General features: G+C 39.8%; 1 long non-coding RNA gene across 1 annotated transcript in view; it reads right to left on the bottom strand.

The window, feature by feature from the left end:
* LOC309515837 overlaps nt 1-18,545 on the bottom strand; it is a 70,934-nt gene extending 52,389 nt beyond the window's left edge. The window contains exon 1 of the long non-coding RNA XR_014212694.1: nt 18,480-18,545. This is a non-coding gene — a long non-coding RNA (uncharacterized lncRNA). The remainder of the gene's footprint in view (nt 1-18,479) is intronic.
* Between the last annotated feature and the right edge of the window lie 563 nt (nt 18,546-19,108).

The following is a 19,108-nucleotide window of genomic DNA, read 5'->3' as shown; positions in this document are numbered from 1 at the left end:
GAGGTACTACTGTAACATACAAAATGCATTATATTGAGGAAAATTGCTCTGCAACAATATTTATATTTTAGAGGAAATTGCATATAACATTGTGTACAGCAGGTGAAATTTGCACAAATATGCTGACAACTTTTCAAGAGGACTTTCCTTAAAAAAATGCAAACTGATGTAGAAATGTTGAGAACTGAAGTTATGATTGGAAAAATGAGAAACTGTGTGAAGCATAAATCGACATATTCACCTATCTGTAACAGGAAGCTCTCTAACAACCTGTTTGAAGACTGATAGATGCCATTCCTAAATAGATTTACTAATTTGAAGACGATCTTTAAGCATAATAATAATAATAATAATAATAATAATAATAATAATAATAAATTTTATTTATATCCCGCCCTCCCCAGCCGAAGCCGGGCTCAGGGCGGCTAACAACAATAAAACAGTACAAGAGCTCCCATTAACCACATCTTCCAAGGTGGGAAGGGTTCTCAACAAGAGAAGGATATCATGTGTAAGGATATCATGTGTGCTTAAGTTTCCTAAAAAATAAAGCAGAAAGAAAGAAAGTAACAACATTCCAGGCATTAGTTCACACACCACCACTGTTCATGGTTGGTTATCAACATAACTAGCGGAAGATATTTACCAGCAAATAGCTGTGCTTAAAATGACTGCCTTGGGCTTTAGTCTTTTCAGGAAGTCTAATGAGGACCTCAGAGGTCATGGTATGACTCATTCAGTGAAGTCATTTTTCCAATTAGTCTTCTGACAAATGCATTATGTGTAGAAGTAATTAAGGATGCATTTTAAGAACAAATGATTCCAACAGGACTCACAGATGGTGACGAAATCTGCTAACACCAATTTCATCCATTTATTTTATTTTTTAATGTACTAAAGGCATGGTGATTTAATAAAGCAAGTGGGTTTGTTTTCAGGCTAAAGCTGGTTGAGGTGTATATGTTTATACATACAATGGCTCTACATACAAAGCCTTTGGCTTTGTTGCAGCCTGACCTTCAAATTGGTCCAATCAGAGAAGTTGGATCTAAGTTTATTGTGCCTTCCTGTTTTCTGAATTTCAGGACATCCATGTGCTTCTGTGCAAGTTATTCTGGACCTGCTTATCTTCTTTTACACCACTGCACCACTGGAAACCACCCAGGGGGCTGCATGCTAAAGGTGGGTGAGGCCAAGTGAAAAAGTTGGTAGAGATGCATAACAGATACATATATAAACATATATCAGGAATGGGAGACCAGAGACCCTATAGGTGTTGTTGGACTACAACTCCCATTATCCTTGACCACTGGCAATGCTGGCTGGAGCTGATAGGAGGTGGAGTACTCCTATCAACATCTCTGGAGGGCCAAGGGGCCCAATCTGTGATATATATGGGGAGCACACATTAACTATTTTGTTGGGCTAGCCAAAGATTTTTTTCAGTCTAATCCCTGTTCAGTCTGTTAAATAGCAATGCAAGGAGAACCTTCTTGGTGGTGGTGCCCCAGTTTGTGAACTCTTTCCCATTTGTGACATGGCTGTTGCCTACTTTTCAAAGTTTTAGATGCCAGCTGAAGACATCATTAGTTGCCTGGGTTTTTAGTGGACTCTTAATACCAGCAATGATGTTTGTAGTTAGTTGGTTGTGACTTTCCTGGCTTGTTTCTAGCAAATGCATTGCGAACTTGGAACCGTTTTAGTTGTAACCTGCTCTAAAATTCCTGCCCAATAAGTAGCAGGTAAGTACTGTATTTTTTGCTCTATAAGACTCACTTTTCCCCTCCTAAGAAGTAAGGGGAAATGTGTGTGCGTCTTATGGAGTGAGTGCAGGCTGTGCAGCTATCCCAGAAGCCAGAACAACAAGAGGGATTGCTGCTTTCACTGCGCAGTGATCTCTCTTGCTGTTCTGGCTTCTGAGATTCAGAATATTATTTTCCTTGTTTTCCTCCTCCAAAAACTAGGTGCGTCTTGTGGTCTGGTGCGTCTTATAAAGCGAAAAATACGGTAATTTAAATAAGGTAAAATAAGTACACTATAATTGACAGCCACAGAATTAACACTGTGACTATAACAGAACAGCGCTTGCAAGAAAACGAACCTCCCAAACAGCTCATATGAAAAGTTGTTTGTACTGAACACATTTAATCAAGATACAAGAGTTTGCACGAAGATTTTATAAACAAAGAAAAATGAATTCGTTGGTGGGGGGATAATTTATTCACTATGAATTATTCACCCATCTCTAATTGCACGGATGCTGCATAAAATTAAGCATTATCCTGAGATACGAAGACCAGTTACAACCATGTGCAATCTACAAAGCTCTGCAAAAGCATCTTTGCACTGCAAAGCAACCTAAGTCATTCCAATAGGCAAATGGTTTTTACTCCTTCCTTGTACTATTATCAAGAGTTACTCTGGTTCATAGCTGTCAACGTTTGCCTTTTTAAAGGGAAATTCCCTTATTCCGAAAAGGATTCCTTGCAAGAAAAGGGAAAAGTTGACCGCAATGCTCTGGTTGGCTACAGGTTATTATTTGTGGAGGAGGAAATTCAGAGATTGGGAAGCAGTTCCTCATGTTGTGATTCCTACTCAGCTGCGCTATGTTTGTGAATTACCATAACCACATTGTTTGGGTCAATTGCATAAGCCAACCTTCCTTAACTAGGTGCCCTCCAGAAGTTTTGGACTACAAGTTCCATCAACCCCAGCCAGCAATGGTCAGCGATGACAAAACTTGTAGGGCACCAGATTGAGGAAAGCTGCCATATACCTTTCCCTCTCAGTCAGCACCTCCCAAGATGGGTAGTGATGGGAAAGGACCACAAGAACAGCTAGCTCTATGACTTGTGGAGCGTGATTGTGTACGATTGCAACATAGGGATGCATGCAATGGTGAATGTATGTGAAAGAGACTCTTAGAGATATTAGACTGAGAGGTGAACATGAAAAAGTGTTCACCCAAATCAAGTTGTGTTCAGCTTTCAGTGTAAATTCACTCCGAATGTATGTGTAGCAATGCTTGCTTGGTTACAGTTATGCACAAATAAGCACTCAAAATTCTTCACCCTATTTGTGGGCAGAGAAATTGGGAGGACCTCTTTTCACATCATTTCTGCTAGTAGCAGTAGCAAGAACTGTAATTGCAGCCATCATTTGGCATCTTCCAGGATGCCCTGGGTGTAGTATCCATTCTGGGGCATTGGAGAAGAAAATGACACCTGCTGCTAAAAAAAAAAACATGGTGGAGAAAATTATGCCAAGTGGCCTTGTTTTTCTAGAGATCTGAGAAAAAGAAAAGGATATTATCCGGGGGTGGGGGGAGTGTCTTCTGGAAAATATTGGCTCAGCTCTAGTTTCAATGATTTTCTTAGACTAAGGCATCCAGGAAGCTGCCTTATCCCAAGTTCATCTGGACATGGGATAGCCAAAATGGTGCCCTACCAGTGTTGTTGGACTACAGCTCTCATCATCCCCATCCATTGACCATGCTGACTGGGGCTGATGGGAGTTCTGGTCCACAGCATCTCATGGACCCCATGTTGGATATCCCAGGTCTATACCATATTTGTCCATCTATGGACGAATATAGCATTGTTTAAACTTGGCCCTTAGCAAGAGTTAAAATGCAGTGCGCCCTCTATAATATTGTTCTTTGGGACATAGCTGAACTACTTTCTACAGTTTCCACATAAAGGTCTGATGAGTACAGGAACCTGCTGGAGACACTGAGCTGTACAGAGTAATGAGTTGGAACACTGTTATAGTGGAATGTGTGTTATACGATTCCAAAAGGGAGATGATATTCGATGATCTCATCCCGAAGGTTACTAAATAAATGAGTGTAAATGGCTAGTTGGTTCTCTTTATTTCAGCATGCGGTGTAGACATTTCCTTCCTATTCCTCTGTACAAGTATATTGTATCACATTAAGCTTGACAGTAAGGATTGACTTAGAGGCTTTCAGCTCTGTGTAGTAATTCTGATCCTCCCCCCCCCCCAACACTTAAGTGATTAATTTAATATACATGCTTGCCATCATTTTACACCTGGCATTTTTATAAATGAATACTGTACCATACTGCTTTGACGAGAACAGATTGCCAGTAGTTTTAAAATATCAATTAAAATAAATACTGGTTTTGCGTCCTTTCCTTTTTGGCCCGCATTTCTGGAAATATAGCACAAAGTTGCTGAAGGCTGGATGCAGAAGTTACTGCTGTGTTCAAGAAGGTATGAGTTTTTATAAATATAAAAAATGTTTTTCACGTGGCTTAAGGCAGGGTCCCAACAATACAAGACTGGTGCAAATGCTCCCCCGTGTAAAATAAAAGTACATCAAAGGAAATGAACATGAAGTGCTGCTTCAACAGCTCACAATCAATGCTTATAAGGATGTTGAGGAGGGATAGCTTAGAATTTGTGAAGACAGCTGCGCAAAATTATTTATCGACCAGCCTGATTTATTAAATATGGCCCTCAGAAAGGCTGAGGCCTTAGTTCAGTTCTGCATATACGCTGGAATTAGTGTTATCTAGCAAGCAACTGGTTGCCACCTTTGTTGCTACTTCTAAGTGCTCTATCCATGTTAGCTTCTCATCTTTCTGCTTAGGGGTCAGAGGTGGGCTCGGTCAAGGTTGGTACTTGGGTGGGTCAAGACAGGTAAGGATTGTTGCACAAATGCTGTTATTACAAGGAGGGGAACAGGAGACCTTCGAGATCCAAACTACAAGAAAGAAGATTCCACCTAAACATTAGGAAGAACTTCCTGACAGTAAGAGCTGTTCGACAGTGGAATTTGCTGCCAAGGAGTGTGGTGGAGTCACCTTCTTTGGAGGTCTTTAAGCAGAGGCTTGACAACCATATGTCAGGAGTGCTCTGATGGTGTTTCCTGCTTGGCAGGGGGTTGGACTTGATGGCCCTTGTGGTCTATTCCAACTCTATGATTCTATGATTCTATTCTATGTTGCGGGACTATAGCTCCCACCATCCCTGTTCAGTGGCCATGCTGGCTGGGGCTGATGGGTGTTGAAGTCCAACAACATCTGGGACACTACAGGTTCTTTATCCCTGCATAATTTAAATAGATTATGAAATGTCAATACAGCTGAAGTAATGAAATGCTAGATTCTGAATGACACTGAAAGCTGGGGATTGCATATTGTTTTATTAAGTCCTTCCTAATCATTTCAATACACTTCCATCTTTTTGTTCTTTTATTACTCTGATCTTCCTCCAGTTTATTAATGATAGAACATTCACTTCTAAAAATTGGTTGACCTAAGTGAGGCTTAAATATTTCTTTAAATGTATTCCCCCCCAGCCACCCACCCACTTCCGATTTAATTAAAGGGTTGCTGCAGACTTAAGAGAAATCATTAGCTCCTGACTTTTTTTCAGCCTTCACATTTTTAATAGGAAAAGTGAATCAATTTGGGGTTTATATTAATAATATTGATTTACCTTCAGTATCCAAAAATATCAATGGGGAGAACAATGCAATGACATTGATATGTTAAAGAGATTAAATCTGTGCTGCAAAGATATTTTAATCTTATTTAGGATTGTTTAGACTAAAGGAGATTGATAATGAAGTGATACAAAATGGGGCTGAGCTATGAGGCATAGAAATGACATGCAGATTTGCTTGTGTTTAGAATAAACCCATAAGTGGGAAAATGTCTCCTTATACCAAGATGAGGAATATATTGAAATACAGAGAAATTGTTTTAGTTATAGGAAATGAATCACCGTGAGGTCGATGGAAGTAAAAAAACCCCAAAAATATAATAAAAAGAGATTCACCCCAGAAGGGTCAGCATCTCAGTAGAGAAATGACATTCTGGGATGTCTATTATAGTTACCTTGTATTATACTTATGTTCTTAATTTTTGTGTTTGCTCTGTTTTCTTTTCTTTTCTTTTGTTTTCTTTTTGTATTCAGTTGAAATGTTTGTATACTTTGTTTCATTTGTATCTGCATAATAATCCAATAAAAAATTTAAAAAGAAAAGAAATGATGTGTAGTTTCTTTCTTCAAATGATGCTAATTTGTCTACTTTTTAGTAGGGTTACATGGGCATCTCACAACTTCTCCCCAAGGGGTGGGGTGTGTCAAGGCTTTGTGTACCTTCCAAGCAAATGGACCCCTGAGTGAGTTTTGAGAAGTATCTACTACTGACAACTCCTCCCTCCTTACAAATCCTTTTTATGCTGGGACAAAACATTGACCGTGTGCTCAATCCACGCCCCAGCAAAGCATCATTTCCTGCTGGGTTCTAGGACTACAAATCCCAGAAATCCTGGCAGAATGCTAATGCTGTGCAGTGTGGTTCCCAGCACAAAGATGTGTGTTATTTGCAGTCACGGAAAGGTCCCATGTGGCTTCATTCTTGGTCACCAGTTACATACAGACAGAGCGATGCTAACTATAGAAAACTGGCATAAATTACACCAGCTCATATTACCCTTATTCCAGAATCTGTTTAGGAGAAATTTGGAGGAATTTTACTTACACTTCCTAAGTTTCACTGCATTGCCAGGTCACATGGCTGAGCTGAAAGGACTCTTGCAATAGGCACAAATATCCCCTGCTCCTATCCTGCCGCACCCCTGCAATGCGCTTTTGGGGGACTTAGGCCAGGATAAACTACACTGTCTCAAATTCTGCTGGCTGAGCCAGAAACAAGAGACTTAACACAGCTCAGTCCCAGGAAAGCCCAAGACCCACCAAATCTAAACTCTCTCTTTCTGGTGTATCCTGGGTTTGGATCGCTCTTAAAATGCCATTCCCTGCAGGGAATCATTGGGTGTGCAGTCAAACCTGATGATTCCATTGATGGAAAATATGCTAAGAGTTTCATTTTCTACCTGTGGAGCAGCTCTGTGTCCAATGAGGTGGCTTTTTTTGCAGCCAATTTCTCTTCCCCCTCATCCTCCAAAGGAAAGTGCAAAAGGTCAGCAGAGAGAGAGAGAGAGAGAGAGAGAGAGAGAGGAAAAGAGTGGGACATGAATGAATTCCAGGCTGGCATGTTTGATAGGACCTCTACCCACTTAGTATGGCCATGAGTCCTATTCTAGAGAAGACAATCCAGTGTGACAGTGTGGTGTAGTGGTTAAGAGCAGTAGACTCATAATCTGGTGAACCGCTCTCAGCTGCTGGGTGACCTTGGGCCAGTCACACTTCTCTGAAGTCTCTCAGCCCCAGTCTCCTCACAGAGTGTTTGTTGTGGGGGAGGAAGTGAAAGGAGAATGTTAGCCACTTTGAGACTCCTTCGGGTAGTGATAAAGTGGGATATCAAATCCAAACTCTTCTTCTCTCTTCTTCGTCAGAAGGGCTCTCTGGTCCAATGATAAAGATAAAGGACATTAAGACAGGACAGCAGGGGCCCAGCTGTAAGCTCCTGGACAGTAGACTGAGTCAGGCCCAACAGACACAATCATCCCCTCTACAGTGAGATATACTGTATTTCAATGTGAATTGTAGTAATTATTTCACCGATGCATATAAATTAGCATATGCAAATTTTATGCAAAACTATGTCCACTGTTTTGGTCGTGCAGGTCCTCTTGGGGGCAATATATAAATAGAAATATGTAAATGGTCACCCTTATAGATCGCTGTAATTCGAGCATATTCTAGCACCCTTCTAAATTATTACCCCATCCCTAGGCTAGAAAGCTTATGAGTCATCTGAAAGAACTTTGATTTGTAAGAGTCCTCGCACACCATTAAAAAGCGCACATGTGTTATGATGAGCCTCCTTTTCTCCCAAGAATAGAGCTATCACTGGACCCTGTTATCTCACCACCCCAAGGTACAATATGATAATGATACCACTTAACACCAGCACATACAGAGAGAAAACACTGGAGATGCTGCAAGCATCTCAACTATAAAGAAAATCAAATTAAAATATTAATTTACTGATTAATATAACATTAGGTGACCCATTTCTCCAGCTTGTTAAACAACAAAGCCTTGTGAAGCTAAATAACTGCCTCAGAGATAAGTGTTTTTAGAATTCCCATGGAGATGTTTAGCTCCTTTTTAAACATCATTAAAGATACACTGTGCATGTAACAGGCAGCTTTATTTTCTGCTGCGCTGACAAGTCCTGTTTGTGTTGTTTGTTGATACGTACTTTAAAAGGGGGTCACAGAGAGTTGCGGAGTTTTTCAATTAGAGAGTTTTGAGCAACTAGGGTGACTTTTGAAGTGCTGGTGCACGTATTAGGAGAAAGGGAGTGTGGAAAGGCAAGTTGTGTCATTGGGCACATACCATCACAACACAAGACACCCTCATGAAGGTCCTCATCCAGCACAAAGAAGTAAATGAAGGTAAGTCCCACTGAAACCAGAGCACGTAGCTTCACCACTGCCAGGGGCCACATGTCTGTGGTAGGCAGAGCCAGATGCATAAGTAAACAAAACAATGGATGTGTCTCTAGTCTTTGTCCTAGGCTGGATTCTACTAATACCGAAGCCAAAGGGTTACACAAACATGTGAACACTTTCCATTCTCCACTTTGAAGCCAAAATCCTGGGTGCCATATTCCCAGGCACCATCTTCCCATTTTTTATCGCGAGAGCATGGCGGCCATTTTGGTTGCTGTAATCCCGTGCAATTTTGTGCCACAGTTTCCTACCCCTCACACACATATAAAGCTTTTTTTTTCAGACACAGTGGCAAAAGCCACATACTTTGGGGGTGTTGTGACCCCGAAGAAAGCATTTTTTATGGTGGAGGGGGTCTCACTGCAAAATCACACAAAATCGCAGCAGCCAAAATGGCCGCTGTTCTCTCACGATAAAAAAACAAGATGACAAAGCTCTTCCAGGACACTTGTGGGGTATGTTAAGGACACATTCCAGACAGGCAGGATCACTTGATTAGGGTCTACAGTAGGGAGAGTAAGGAGTGTTGTCCTGGGGAGGTTGACTGGAAGAGAATCCCCAGAGCTGGATAGCGAGAACGAGAGGACCAAATTCAGACCCTATATCTAAGATTATCCACCCTGTTCTAAGCAGTCATGGGCAGCCTAGCTGCAATATAAATATCATCTGATTCTTGTGATGTCGTGGCACTCTGAGGCACTGGGAAAAATTTAAATGGTGGCTTGATCTATCTACCTTACGGAGCATGTAGTGCCAGGAAGAATTTTGATTCAAAAGGGAAGATCAAGGGTGAGGTGATGAGACCGTGGGTGTTGCCCAAAGATTCCAAGTGTTGACTCCTGCTCTGTTCTTATCTTCTATCATTTATGCCTGATGGGGAAAATGATGCAACTCCAAATTCACATGCTTTCTGACTGTGTCACATTTTTTACATTTAAAAAACTGAGATATTTGAAGGATGCATTTATCTGACTCTTTCAGTCTTTATAGGTAGACTCCCATATTAAGAAGAACTTGTTCGTCTATTGGATTTAGAAAGGAGAGCTAATTTCAAAAACAAAAACAAAAACCACCCAACTTCTAGTAAGTTAAAATGCAATGGGTTGGTATCCAAGGAAGAGAAAAACAAAGGCACTGCTTTCAAACCAGGATCCATCTAATCCAGCCCTCAATCCACAACTAGACGTGCCAATCTCAAAGCTGGAAGGGAGAAAATTTCTAGCAGTTAACTGCAATAACTGAAGAGTCCAGCAAACCCCAAAAGTGCTCTTTTGAAGGGATAACCAAATAAAAAAGCAGAAGCTCTAGAACAATTCAGCATGCATGATAGACTTGTTTTGAAAACAAAATAGACAGAATCATGAACAAATTTCACAGGGCTGTTTTGAGGACAAAGTGAGATATACTGCATTGAGATTCTCTAAGGGAAGACAACATAGGGCCCTCCAAAATGCTCTTTAACTCTTCCATAATCCCTCAGCATTAGTCATGCTGGCTGCAGCTGAAGGGAGCTGAAGTCCAACAACATCTGGAGGGCAGTACATTGGCTACCCCTGCCTTGGGAGAAAGAGCAGAATGAATGCATTTTCACCTTAAATATACATGCAAAACTATTTTGCTCAATGGGGCTTCAGTTCATAGAAATGTCAATAGCAATGTGTTGATATGTGCGATGCAAGGATGAATTAGGCTATTATCTCATCCATTGCTCTTTGTTTCAGTTTGGTTAGCTAACTAGAAGGACAAGACAAAGCATGTTCCTCCCTCCCCCCAATGTTATCTATTACATTATAAAACATATAAAGGTTTCTTGGAAGCACAGGCACTTGACAATTAGAAATATACACTGTATTATGAAAGTTTAGCTTTACAATGGTCCAACTCATGCTGGACTTTAAAAAGCAGCACAAAACATGAGGAAAAGGTTCCAGAATTATCATTCTCTTCTTGGCTGGCTGCTTTGTGTACTGGAAAGCATTCGACAGCACAAAATACTCATTTGGGACTAGTATTCAATTGTGCCAACAAGCCAGCAACAGCTAACAATTCAGAATCAATAGGCAGCCATGTGCTGCTGCCAAAATGGTACATTTGCCATTGGTACATTTGGCCTCAAATGACAGTGGATGCCAGATACTAAACTGCACACAGGGGGATGTACAACCCGTTGGTTAAAATCAACAATGTAAACAATAAGAGACAGTACATTAAACATGAAAGCCCTAAATATTGCATTTTCCGAACCAATTTTGGATGGATTGTTTGATAAATGATGCATTGTACAGTCACACTCAAGATCTTTGTGGCACCATCCCTCCTGAAATTACACTGGCGTTCCTGTAAAACTGCATTTCAATACCTGCATAACTACCTGGATAAACATCGTTTTGAATGGGCATCTAAAAGATGGCAGTGAATACAGCTACACTTCCCGGGTTGATTTGAAACAATCAGTTCCAACTGGAGCTGAAATGAATTTGCTCCCCAAAATTCTCAAAAATGCAGATTTTTGCTCTTTAATATTTGCCAGTCATTGAATATTTCCCAAATATTAACCCAGCATTTGATATCTTACGTAGTTGGACCTCAAAGAGCATGTTACCCTAATGCAAGAGCATCTGCCTTGATGCCCTGATGGAAGGATTGAGAACCTGTGGCCCTCCAGATGATGTTGGACTCCAAATCCCATGATTCTATGAGCTAGCATTGTCAATAGTTATAGATTATAGGAGTTGGAGTCCAATAGCATCTAGAGGGTCGCAAGTTCTCTGGCATCGTCTAGCTGCATTCCATGATATCAGGGTTGAAGGTGAATCATGACTAATCCCTGTGTGAGTAATATGTGAACAGGGCTCCTATGAGATTTGTACCAAATCATCCATTTGTTCTCCAGAATACATTACTGGGCAAGATGGGAAATTCCAGACAGGATAGCCTAAGACTAAGGACCTTTCATCCTCAAAGGATGAAACGAGAATCGCACCCAAAAGAGTGTTGATGTGGATTGGGATCTTTTGTTTCTTTCTAGCTGAGAAAGCAGGACAAGCTGCAATTCTCACTGCTGCTAACTACAGATAACCGCCTATATCCCCAAAGAAAAATGCAGCCTACCTGTGAAAGCTGTCAATCAAACCTAACAAGGAGTAGTGCATAATTTATCAATGTTAATAGCCTTTGGGGCATTTCTGAAAGAATTAATCTAAACAGTCAAACAATTTATCACATCAAACTACATAAAATGCACTTTTAATTAATAAATGGAAATTCTATTGCTTTTACAGCTGCAGGAGATCAATCCATTTTTTACCTTCAGACTATAGTTTGGGTTTCTTTAATGGCTTTTAATGGGTTCTGCTCCCTGATCTAAGCTTCAGCACTTGCTTCCTGGAAGACTTTCTGTACTTTGTGGCATAAGCTCACAGCCTCTTTGGAAAACTTTCACTGAGAGATTGCCACGCAAACAATCATTCTCTGGTTTTACTGAAAGGCATTATTCATTACTCCTGAGTTGACCTCTTTGGCCCAACTCCATAAAGTAATAATGTTACTGCCATGTAAAGAAGTTCTCATCAATAGATGATGGTAGGAGTCCCTTTAGTTAAAGCCATTCGACTGTTAAGAGTGAAGCATATACATCAGCTCTGTAGTATGATTGCCTCCTAAGTAGTACTGCCATCCATAAATTTGAAAGCATTTCACACTGTATAAAATGTTTTGATGTCTTAGACACAGTAACAATTTGTGATTAAAGTTACATTTGAGGTTAACATAATACTATAATATTATATTGGATGATATCTTATTAGTGGGCACCCTTTTTCAAAATAGTTGTTTGTGATAAATCTCTCACACAATGATCTCAAACATGGTTAAAACAATAGTCCTCAACCCACTTTTGAAGCAGTCGATTTGGTACCAGAGAAAAAAAGCCAAGTGATCTGGTAACTACTTTCAAATTATCAATAAAAGCCCCTCATCAGGCCTAGAATGTCTCAGCAGAAGGCAAAAGGTTCGATCTAGGATGACTGTAGGATGACTGCGTTGCTTAACTGCCTTTGAAATGGATAAAACTGAATGTTTAACCAGAGTGTCACCAATTTGTATTTATTTCTTATTTCAAAGTAAAAGGTCATTGGCATAAAATTAAGCTACTCACTCCAGTCCTAGATTTGGGATTGGGGGGGGGGCTGTGTACCCGATCTCTTTCCTCAGAACTCTCTAGATTTCCTTCATGTTCAGAAATCACATATACAGCTTTAGGCATCAGGCAAAAACATTCCTTTTTAACCAGGCCTTTGGTTGACATCCAACACCCTTTTAGAATGTGGCTTGGGGGGGGAGCGTTATTGGGTTATTGCTTTTGATTTTATATGTTGTGGTCTTGTTGTGAACCGCCCTGAGACCTCTGGGTATAGGGCAGTGTATAAGTTGAATAAATAATAATAATATTAATATGTTCAATTAAATGAAATATTGTATTGGCACACTCCCCCCCCCCCCAATTCTGACCATGAAAAATTAAAGTGTGGCTTAAATTTGTGACCGTACAAAAATTGGCTTTTACAATATTGCTGTAGGATTTTCTTCTACATTTGCCATTTACGGGTGTGAGTGCCTGCGTAATTTTAAGGGAACGGCTTATATTTGTGTATTGTCTTTTTTTCTTTTCCTCCCTTTAATTTTAAAGGTGCAGCTTATATTCAGGCCAATATGGCATCAGCAATTAACTTCCTGGAAGGTGGAAACCTTTGGTCTGTCATTGTGACCTCTTTGGCTTTACTTTTTATCCAACTCTCCATCCACATTCAAGCCAGCAAGTTGGTATAAAGATCAGATATTCATTGGCCCAGGACCAGCATTCGTAAAGCGAATGAAAATGTACAATAATTTAAGCACGCTCAAAATGCATCACATATGCTAACATAGTAATACTTAAAAACAGGCCTGCAAAGCCATATTCATCATTCCTGCATTGCACAAGAAGCCCTACTTAGTGAGGTCATGGCTGAGGTGAGCCTTGAACCAGCAAGTTCATGGATCAAAGTTAATTCTCTTAGCTACTATAATATATCAGCTGTCCAGAAACGCCTACTTTTTAAATTGCCAGTGTTTTTTGTGTTCTTTCTAAGAACATGCTCATATCAGTAGATGAACTATTCTCTGTAAATCATTAGTAATTAAAAATAATTGTGGCCAGGCAACCAAACAATAGACTCATAATATAAAAGCAAATGGTATGCCCTAGTGACAGGTCTCTGTAACAATCTCTTGTACCATTGGGTGATATTTACCATATGTCCCATGATTGATAGTAAGATTTAATGAGTTCTTACAAGCAATTAAATAATCAAGGGTTCCTGCTGTTATATGGCAGAGCTCGATAGAACAATGACAAATGAGAGAATATCTACAACCTAATCAAAGGGACATATTTCCTTGGGAACAAAATAATATTATCTACCAGTGCAATCAAAGGACAAAAGGACCCAGGGAGGACACAACAGAACGTGATAACTTTGGTGTTCTTTTCATTAGCTAGCTATACTGTTTCCTATTTAATGGATCCTATTAAATCGGAAAGGGAGTTAGGCAAGTTAAATTTCCCTTAAATTTTCATGACCCATTGATTTATATCCAACAGATTTTTTAGATGTAGTTTATATTATATGCCTGGTCACATTAACTCTTGTTCATTTCATAATAGTTTTACCTGCTTATTCTTTTAGTGCTCTTTTAAATATATCAGGTCAGCATTGTACAGTAGCCTGTTCAGTTTTAATTTGTCATGTAAACAGGCAACCTCAAATCTGTGACTCAGTGGCAATCTCGTTAAATCTTTTTGATTAGCTCATCAGTGGTACAATTTCCACCATGTTATTCCTCTGTCTACTGATATTAAGTGATCTGCACTTGTATATGTTTATGAGAAAAATAATAACCATCATGAAAAAAGGGGAAGCGCCAGAGATTTCACAAAAAAGTATTTCAGCAACTCTGACCTCACTTTTATTTCAGAACAACTAGAGACAAAAGTACAAAGTTTGATTATGTCTTTTTTTAAAAAATAATGTGATTTTCAAAAAGAAAGAAAAGAAAGAACAAAAAAGAAGAAAAAAGAAAAAGTTACATCAAAATGTCATACATATTCACATATCGAGATTACCGTACTCTGCATCTCCTGATTTCCCACCATCCCATCCATGGGTCCTCTTAATTCTGTTTTCATCTGCATACATCAATACTTCTCCAAATTTTTCATCTTCCTAAATTATCTGTAGTTTCTATTACATTACAAGTGTATTTAAAATCCTGCTAATGTTTTGACCTGTTTGCAATGATTTTGTATATACATTATCAACATTTCCCATTCTTTTTTCAATTTCTTGTCTTTTTGTTTCCTGAGCTTCCCAGTTAATTTTGCCATTTCGGCATAGTCCATCAACTTGATCTGCTGATTATGTCTTTTTAACAGCTCTGCTTTCAAGCAAATGCACTAAAACCCTAGCTGCCTTATACAAAAGTCAGACTATTGGCCCAGGGGTTCTCCAGGATTTTGGATTACCATCTCTCCAAACCTGCTTGGAGATGCCAGAGATTTAAACTGAGACTTTTTTTCAAGTAAAGCAGATACTCCACAAATGAGTTAAAGCCCTTCTTTCATCATGATAAAAGACAGCATATAAGTGTATTTAATAAATCATGACAACATACTTCTGCATGTATGTCCCTTACACAAATGAAAACATATTGGGCATACATGTGGTGCTTAAATAAACACACGGTGTACCAATCAGCTACCATCAGAGTGCATGAGTTCAATGGACATAAGCAGAGCTAACTCTATCTGATTAAACTTTTTAATTAGGACTTCAAGTACATTATGCAGAAAGTAATATGTGAGTTAATTGCAAAGCTGTGCTGGCAATCCTTGATATCTGAGAAAAGATACATCAAAAAGCAAAAGAAAGAAAAGAAAGAAAGTGTGTGTGTGTTTTAAAACACGCACGCACACACAATATGAATCAACAGCTGTTGACTACTCACTTAATATCAGGTTTGAAAATCCTGACAAAAATACATTAAAATGTTCAAGACTTTGCAAAAATTGTTTCGAGACAGATCTGTACCTGTCAGAAAATATAAGTGCTAGCTATAGAAGTACCACAGCTATCACACATAATGTCATAAGGTGTTAGATGGTGTGCAGAATGCAGATGAAAAGATCAGAGAAATATTGCAGAGATAATAGATCAATCAAGAACTGCAAAATCCTGTAACCATCTGCTGACAGCAGGTTCCTTCTTTGAATACTTATTTTTAAGTTTATTGTAGAAATATGCCATAACTTAGCATGGATGGGGGGGAGCAGTTTAAACTGATTTAGAAAATCTTCTTCTTAAAATGATGTAGTTATACATTAGGTATGTGCTCATATTTTTTAAAGTCTGCCTATTCAGCTATTAGTTGGAATCATTTTATGCTCTAAACTACAGCTGGCTTGCTGATATTGCCTTGTGTATCATACCTAGCAATGAAGGAGAAATTTGATTCACTTTTAAAGGCAAATCTACGCAACTCATGCTCTCTGAAACAGTAAAAGAGCTGAAATGCAACCATGCTTCAAAATCCACACTTCTCTGAATTTTGCTGTGCAGTTCTCCAGACAAGTAATGTGTACAAATATCCATGTACTGTGGTAAAGTGTGCATAAAAATGTGTACCGTATATTCGTGAAAATGACATGCATACATATATATATTTATTTATTATTTCATAGAATGTATACACTGCTTGCTTGTAAAAAATTAAATAAATGTCAAAGCTTTTTTTTTTTGAGAGCAAAAACATTGAGATGAAGAAAAACCCACAACCCCTACTTTAAAACGTACAAAAGCTAAAATACAAAAACAGATTGAAATTACCTCAGCTTTCTAAGCATCGGGGTAGGCTTATCTAAACACAAATGTTTTTAGCATGTGCTAGGGGAAATATTTTGCAAAAATGTTCGTAATAGGCAAAATCACATACAAAAAAAAATATATGTGCATATTAGGAGAAATGCTTTAAAAATAGAAAACGCAGACCGAGGTGGAAATGTGGAGAACTGAATGTTAAGACTGGAACAATGTGAAAACAAGAGAAACCAAAATGGACAAATTCACCCACTCCTACGCAAATTTGATGCTGTCAGCTTCTGTGGACTGTTCCCACTGCTCCATTTTCTAAATGACTTGGAGCCAAGTTTCCTGAAGGATCACCTCCACCTGTCCACATTTTGACCAGAGGTCCTTCTTCATGTTTCCCTGCCTGAAGGGGTAAAGCAGGTGTCAAGGCTCTGCCAAGGCTTAGGAAAGCTATTCCTCCCCCAGTTGCAGCAGAGAAAACAAGGTACAGTCATACCTTGGGCTGCGAACTCTGCGGGATGCGCATTTTCGGGTTGTGGACTGCGCCAAACCCGGAAGTACTGGAATGGGTTACTTCCAGGTTTCGCTGCATGTGCAGAAGCACAAAATGATGTCAAGAGCATGCTCAGAAGCACCGAATTGCATCATGCGCATGCATGTGCAGACACAGCTCTGCGGGTTGCGAACGTGCCTCCCGCACGGATCACGCTCGCAACCCGAGGTATGACTGTATTTTTAATGAGTTTTATTCAATCCGAATAGCGAGAGGCAAAAGAACGCAACAAGCCTCAACAATGGTGTTGCTCCAAACTGGGCTCCTCCTCCCTCCATCCTAGCAACAGCATCTTCCTTTACGGTGGCCACTTGTGGCCAAATGTCTCCGAGTCCTTTGTTCCTGTACTCTTAACAAACGTCGCATTCTGGGAGAAGGGGGATCAGAAATGCTCTCCAGTGACAACGTGTCATTTAGTTGCCCCTCTGCAGCCCCCCCTTATTCTTCCAACACTGCCCAACTTCTCTGTTTGTCTATTTCTGAGCTGTGACCTTCCTCAAACTCCTCAAAGCCCTGCTGTAATTCAGCGCTGCCTTCCCCCTCTCCTGCAGCGTCAGGAGAAGGGGGGGCGTGATCTCCACCACTCCTCCTCCTCCTCCCTCTCCCTCTCTTGAGCCCAATCCCTGACAGCAGGTAACAACTAGACCATTACAACTAGACCAGAGGTAGCTAACTCCCTATTCGGAGAACTGAACCAGCCAGAGAACATTGTTAATAGACTGCCAATATTTGTCAAAATAAATCAATAAAATCACAAGGCATCTGTCTGGAAAGGCTCCCCGGGAAAGGGAGTTTCATGACGAGGTTGCCACCACAAAAATGGTTTTATTTCTCATCTCTTTCAGCCTAATGTGACATAAATAAGAGATTTGGAGCAAGGGTCTGTTGCTCGAACAGTAGAGTGCTGTTGTTTATGTTCAGCTTTCAAACTTCCCATAGGCATCTGGTTGGCCACTGGGAGATGCTGGATTAGATAGGCCATTGGCCTGAACCAATAGACTCATCTTATGTTCTGTATGTACAGATGAGCTCATCCATTATTTTATACACTATTAAGCCAACACTTGCAATGCCACCAGGCTGTACCCCTATATTCCATTATATAGGCGGCAATCCTGTATTCCTTTTCCTAGGAGTAAGCACAATGAGACTTACTTTTTAGAAAGCATGCATAGGATCATGCTGTTAACTGGAGCACTTGAAGCAGCAGCGGAGATTTTACATACATTTCAAGCTTTTCCCTGATCTGTTGAATAAGAGCAAGACTCTATTTGAATATAACTTATCTTCCCCCCCCCGCCAACCCCCCCCATCAAAATGAATTCCATATGCGGTGGCAAAAGTCAACAGCTGATACTAAACGAGCTAATTTTTAAAGAACTAAGTGAGAAAAGTGCTACAATCTGTCAGCTTTAAATTCTTACTACTTATTCACAATCAATAAATTCACAAAAATTACACACCTCATTACGTTCCACACAGATTGCAAAGCTAGCTATAATGTAAAAACAGGCAGACAGTCTGTCTCAATATTATTACAGGAAGAGTTGGTTAAATTAATAGCTTCTCATTGATTAAAAAATCTTGCATTTTGCATGTCCTTAGGTTGGTTCCCACCATTACCTTTCAATAAGGGAAGACGTGTCTGTGGAGAAATGTGGTTGTATCGAGCTACTGAGCTGAAACACAAAGGTAGGCAAAATATGTTGTTTACATTAGCCTGCTCTGGTTTCCTGTCATAAAGTCCTGTTTACCTGAAAGGGAAGGACAGGCCCCCTCACTGTTCTGCCCCACCCCACCAAAGAAATAATCAGCTTAAAGCAGTCATTAAGCATAAATAATACAAGTCAATGCAGTCATTATTATAAGCAAGGAATCATTATGTCCAGATCAGCTTCTCTTGCATAAGGTCTCCCTGCTTTCACAAAGAGAAGCAGCAGCAGAAAAGTTTGAAAACACCCCCAGACTTAGGTTGTGTACACATTACCATTTACTCTGGCTCCAGTGTGCTCCCACAGCTGGTGTTTGAAGCTGAGTACACATGACATTAGGCACAATCCATATGTATCCTGTCGTTTCTTGAGAAATACTGCTGTCTGATAAGTTTACCCTCAAACCAGCTTCCATCTGATTTGAAAACGTAAGCTGAAGTGTGAACATTTGAGATATCCCATTACGCATGCACAGATGTCAGTGCATGCGCAGGCGACAGCATTATTATTAGTATTAATTGAATTTATACACCGCCCTAT

The sequence above is a fragment of the Podarcis vaucheri genome, assembly GCF_965113315.1.
Source record: "Podarcis vaucheri genome assembly, chromosome: 12".
In the NCBI taxonomy this organism is placed as follows: domain Eukaryota; kingdom Metazoa; phylum Chordata; class Lepidosauria; order Squamata; family Lacertidae; genus Podarcis; species Podarcis vaucheri.
The sequence above is the reverse complement of the archived record's forward strand: the minus strand, read 5'-3'. Positions and strand labels throughout refer to the sequence as shown.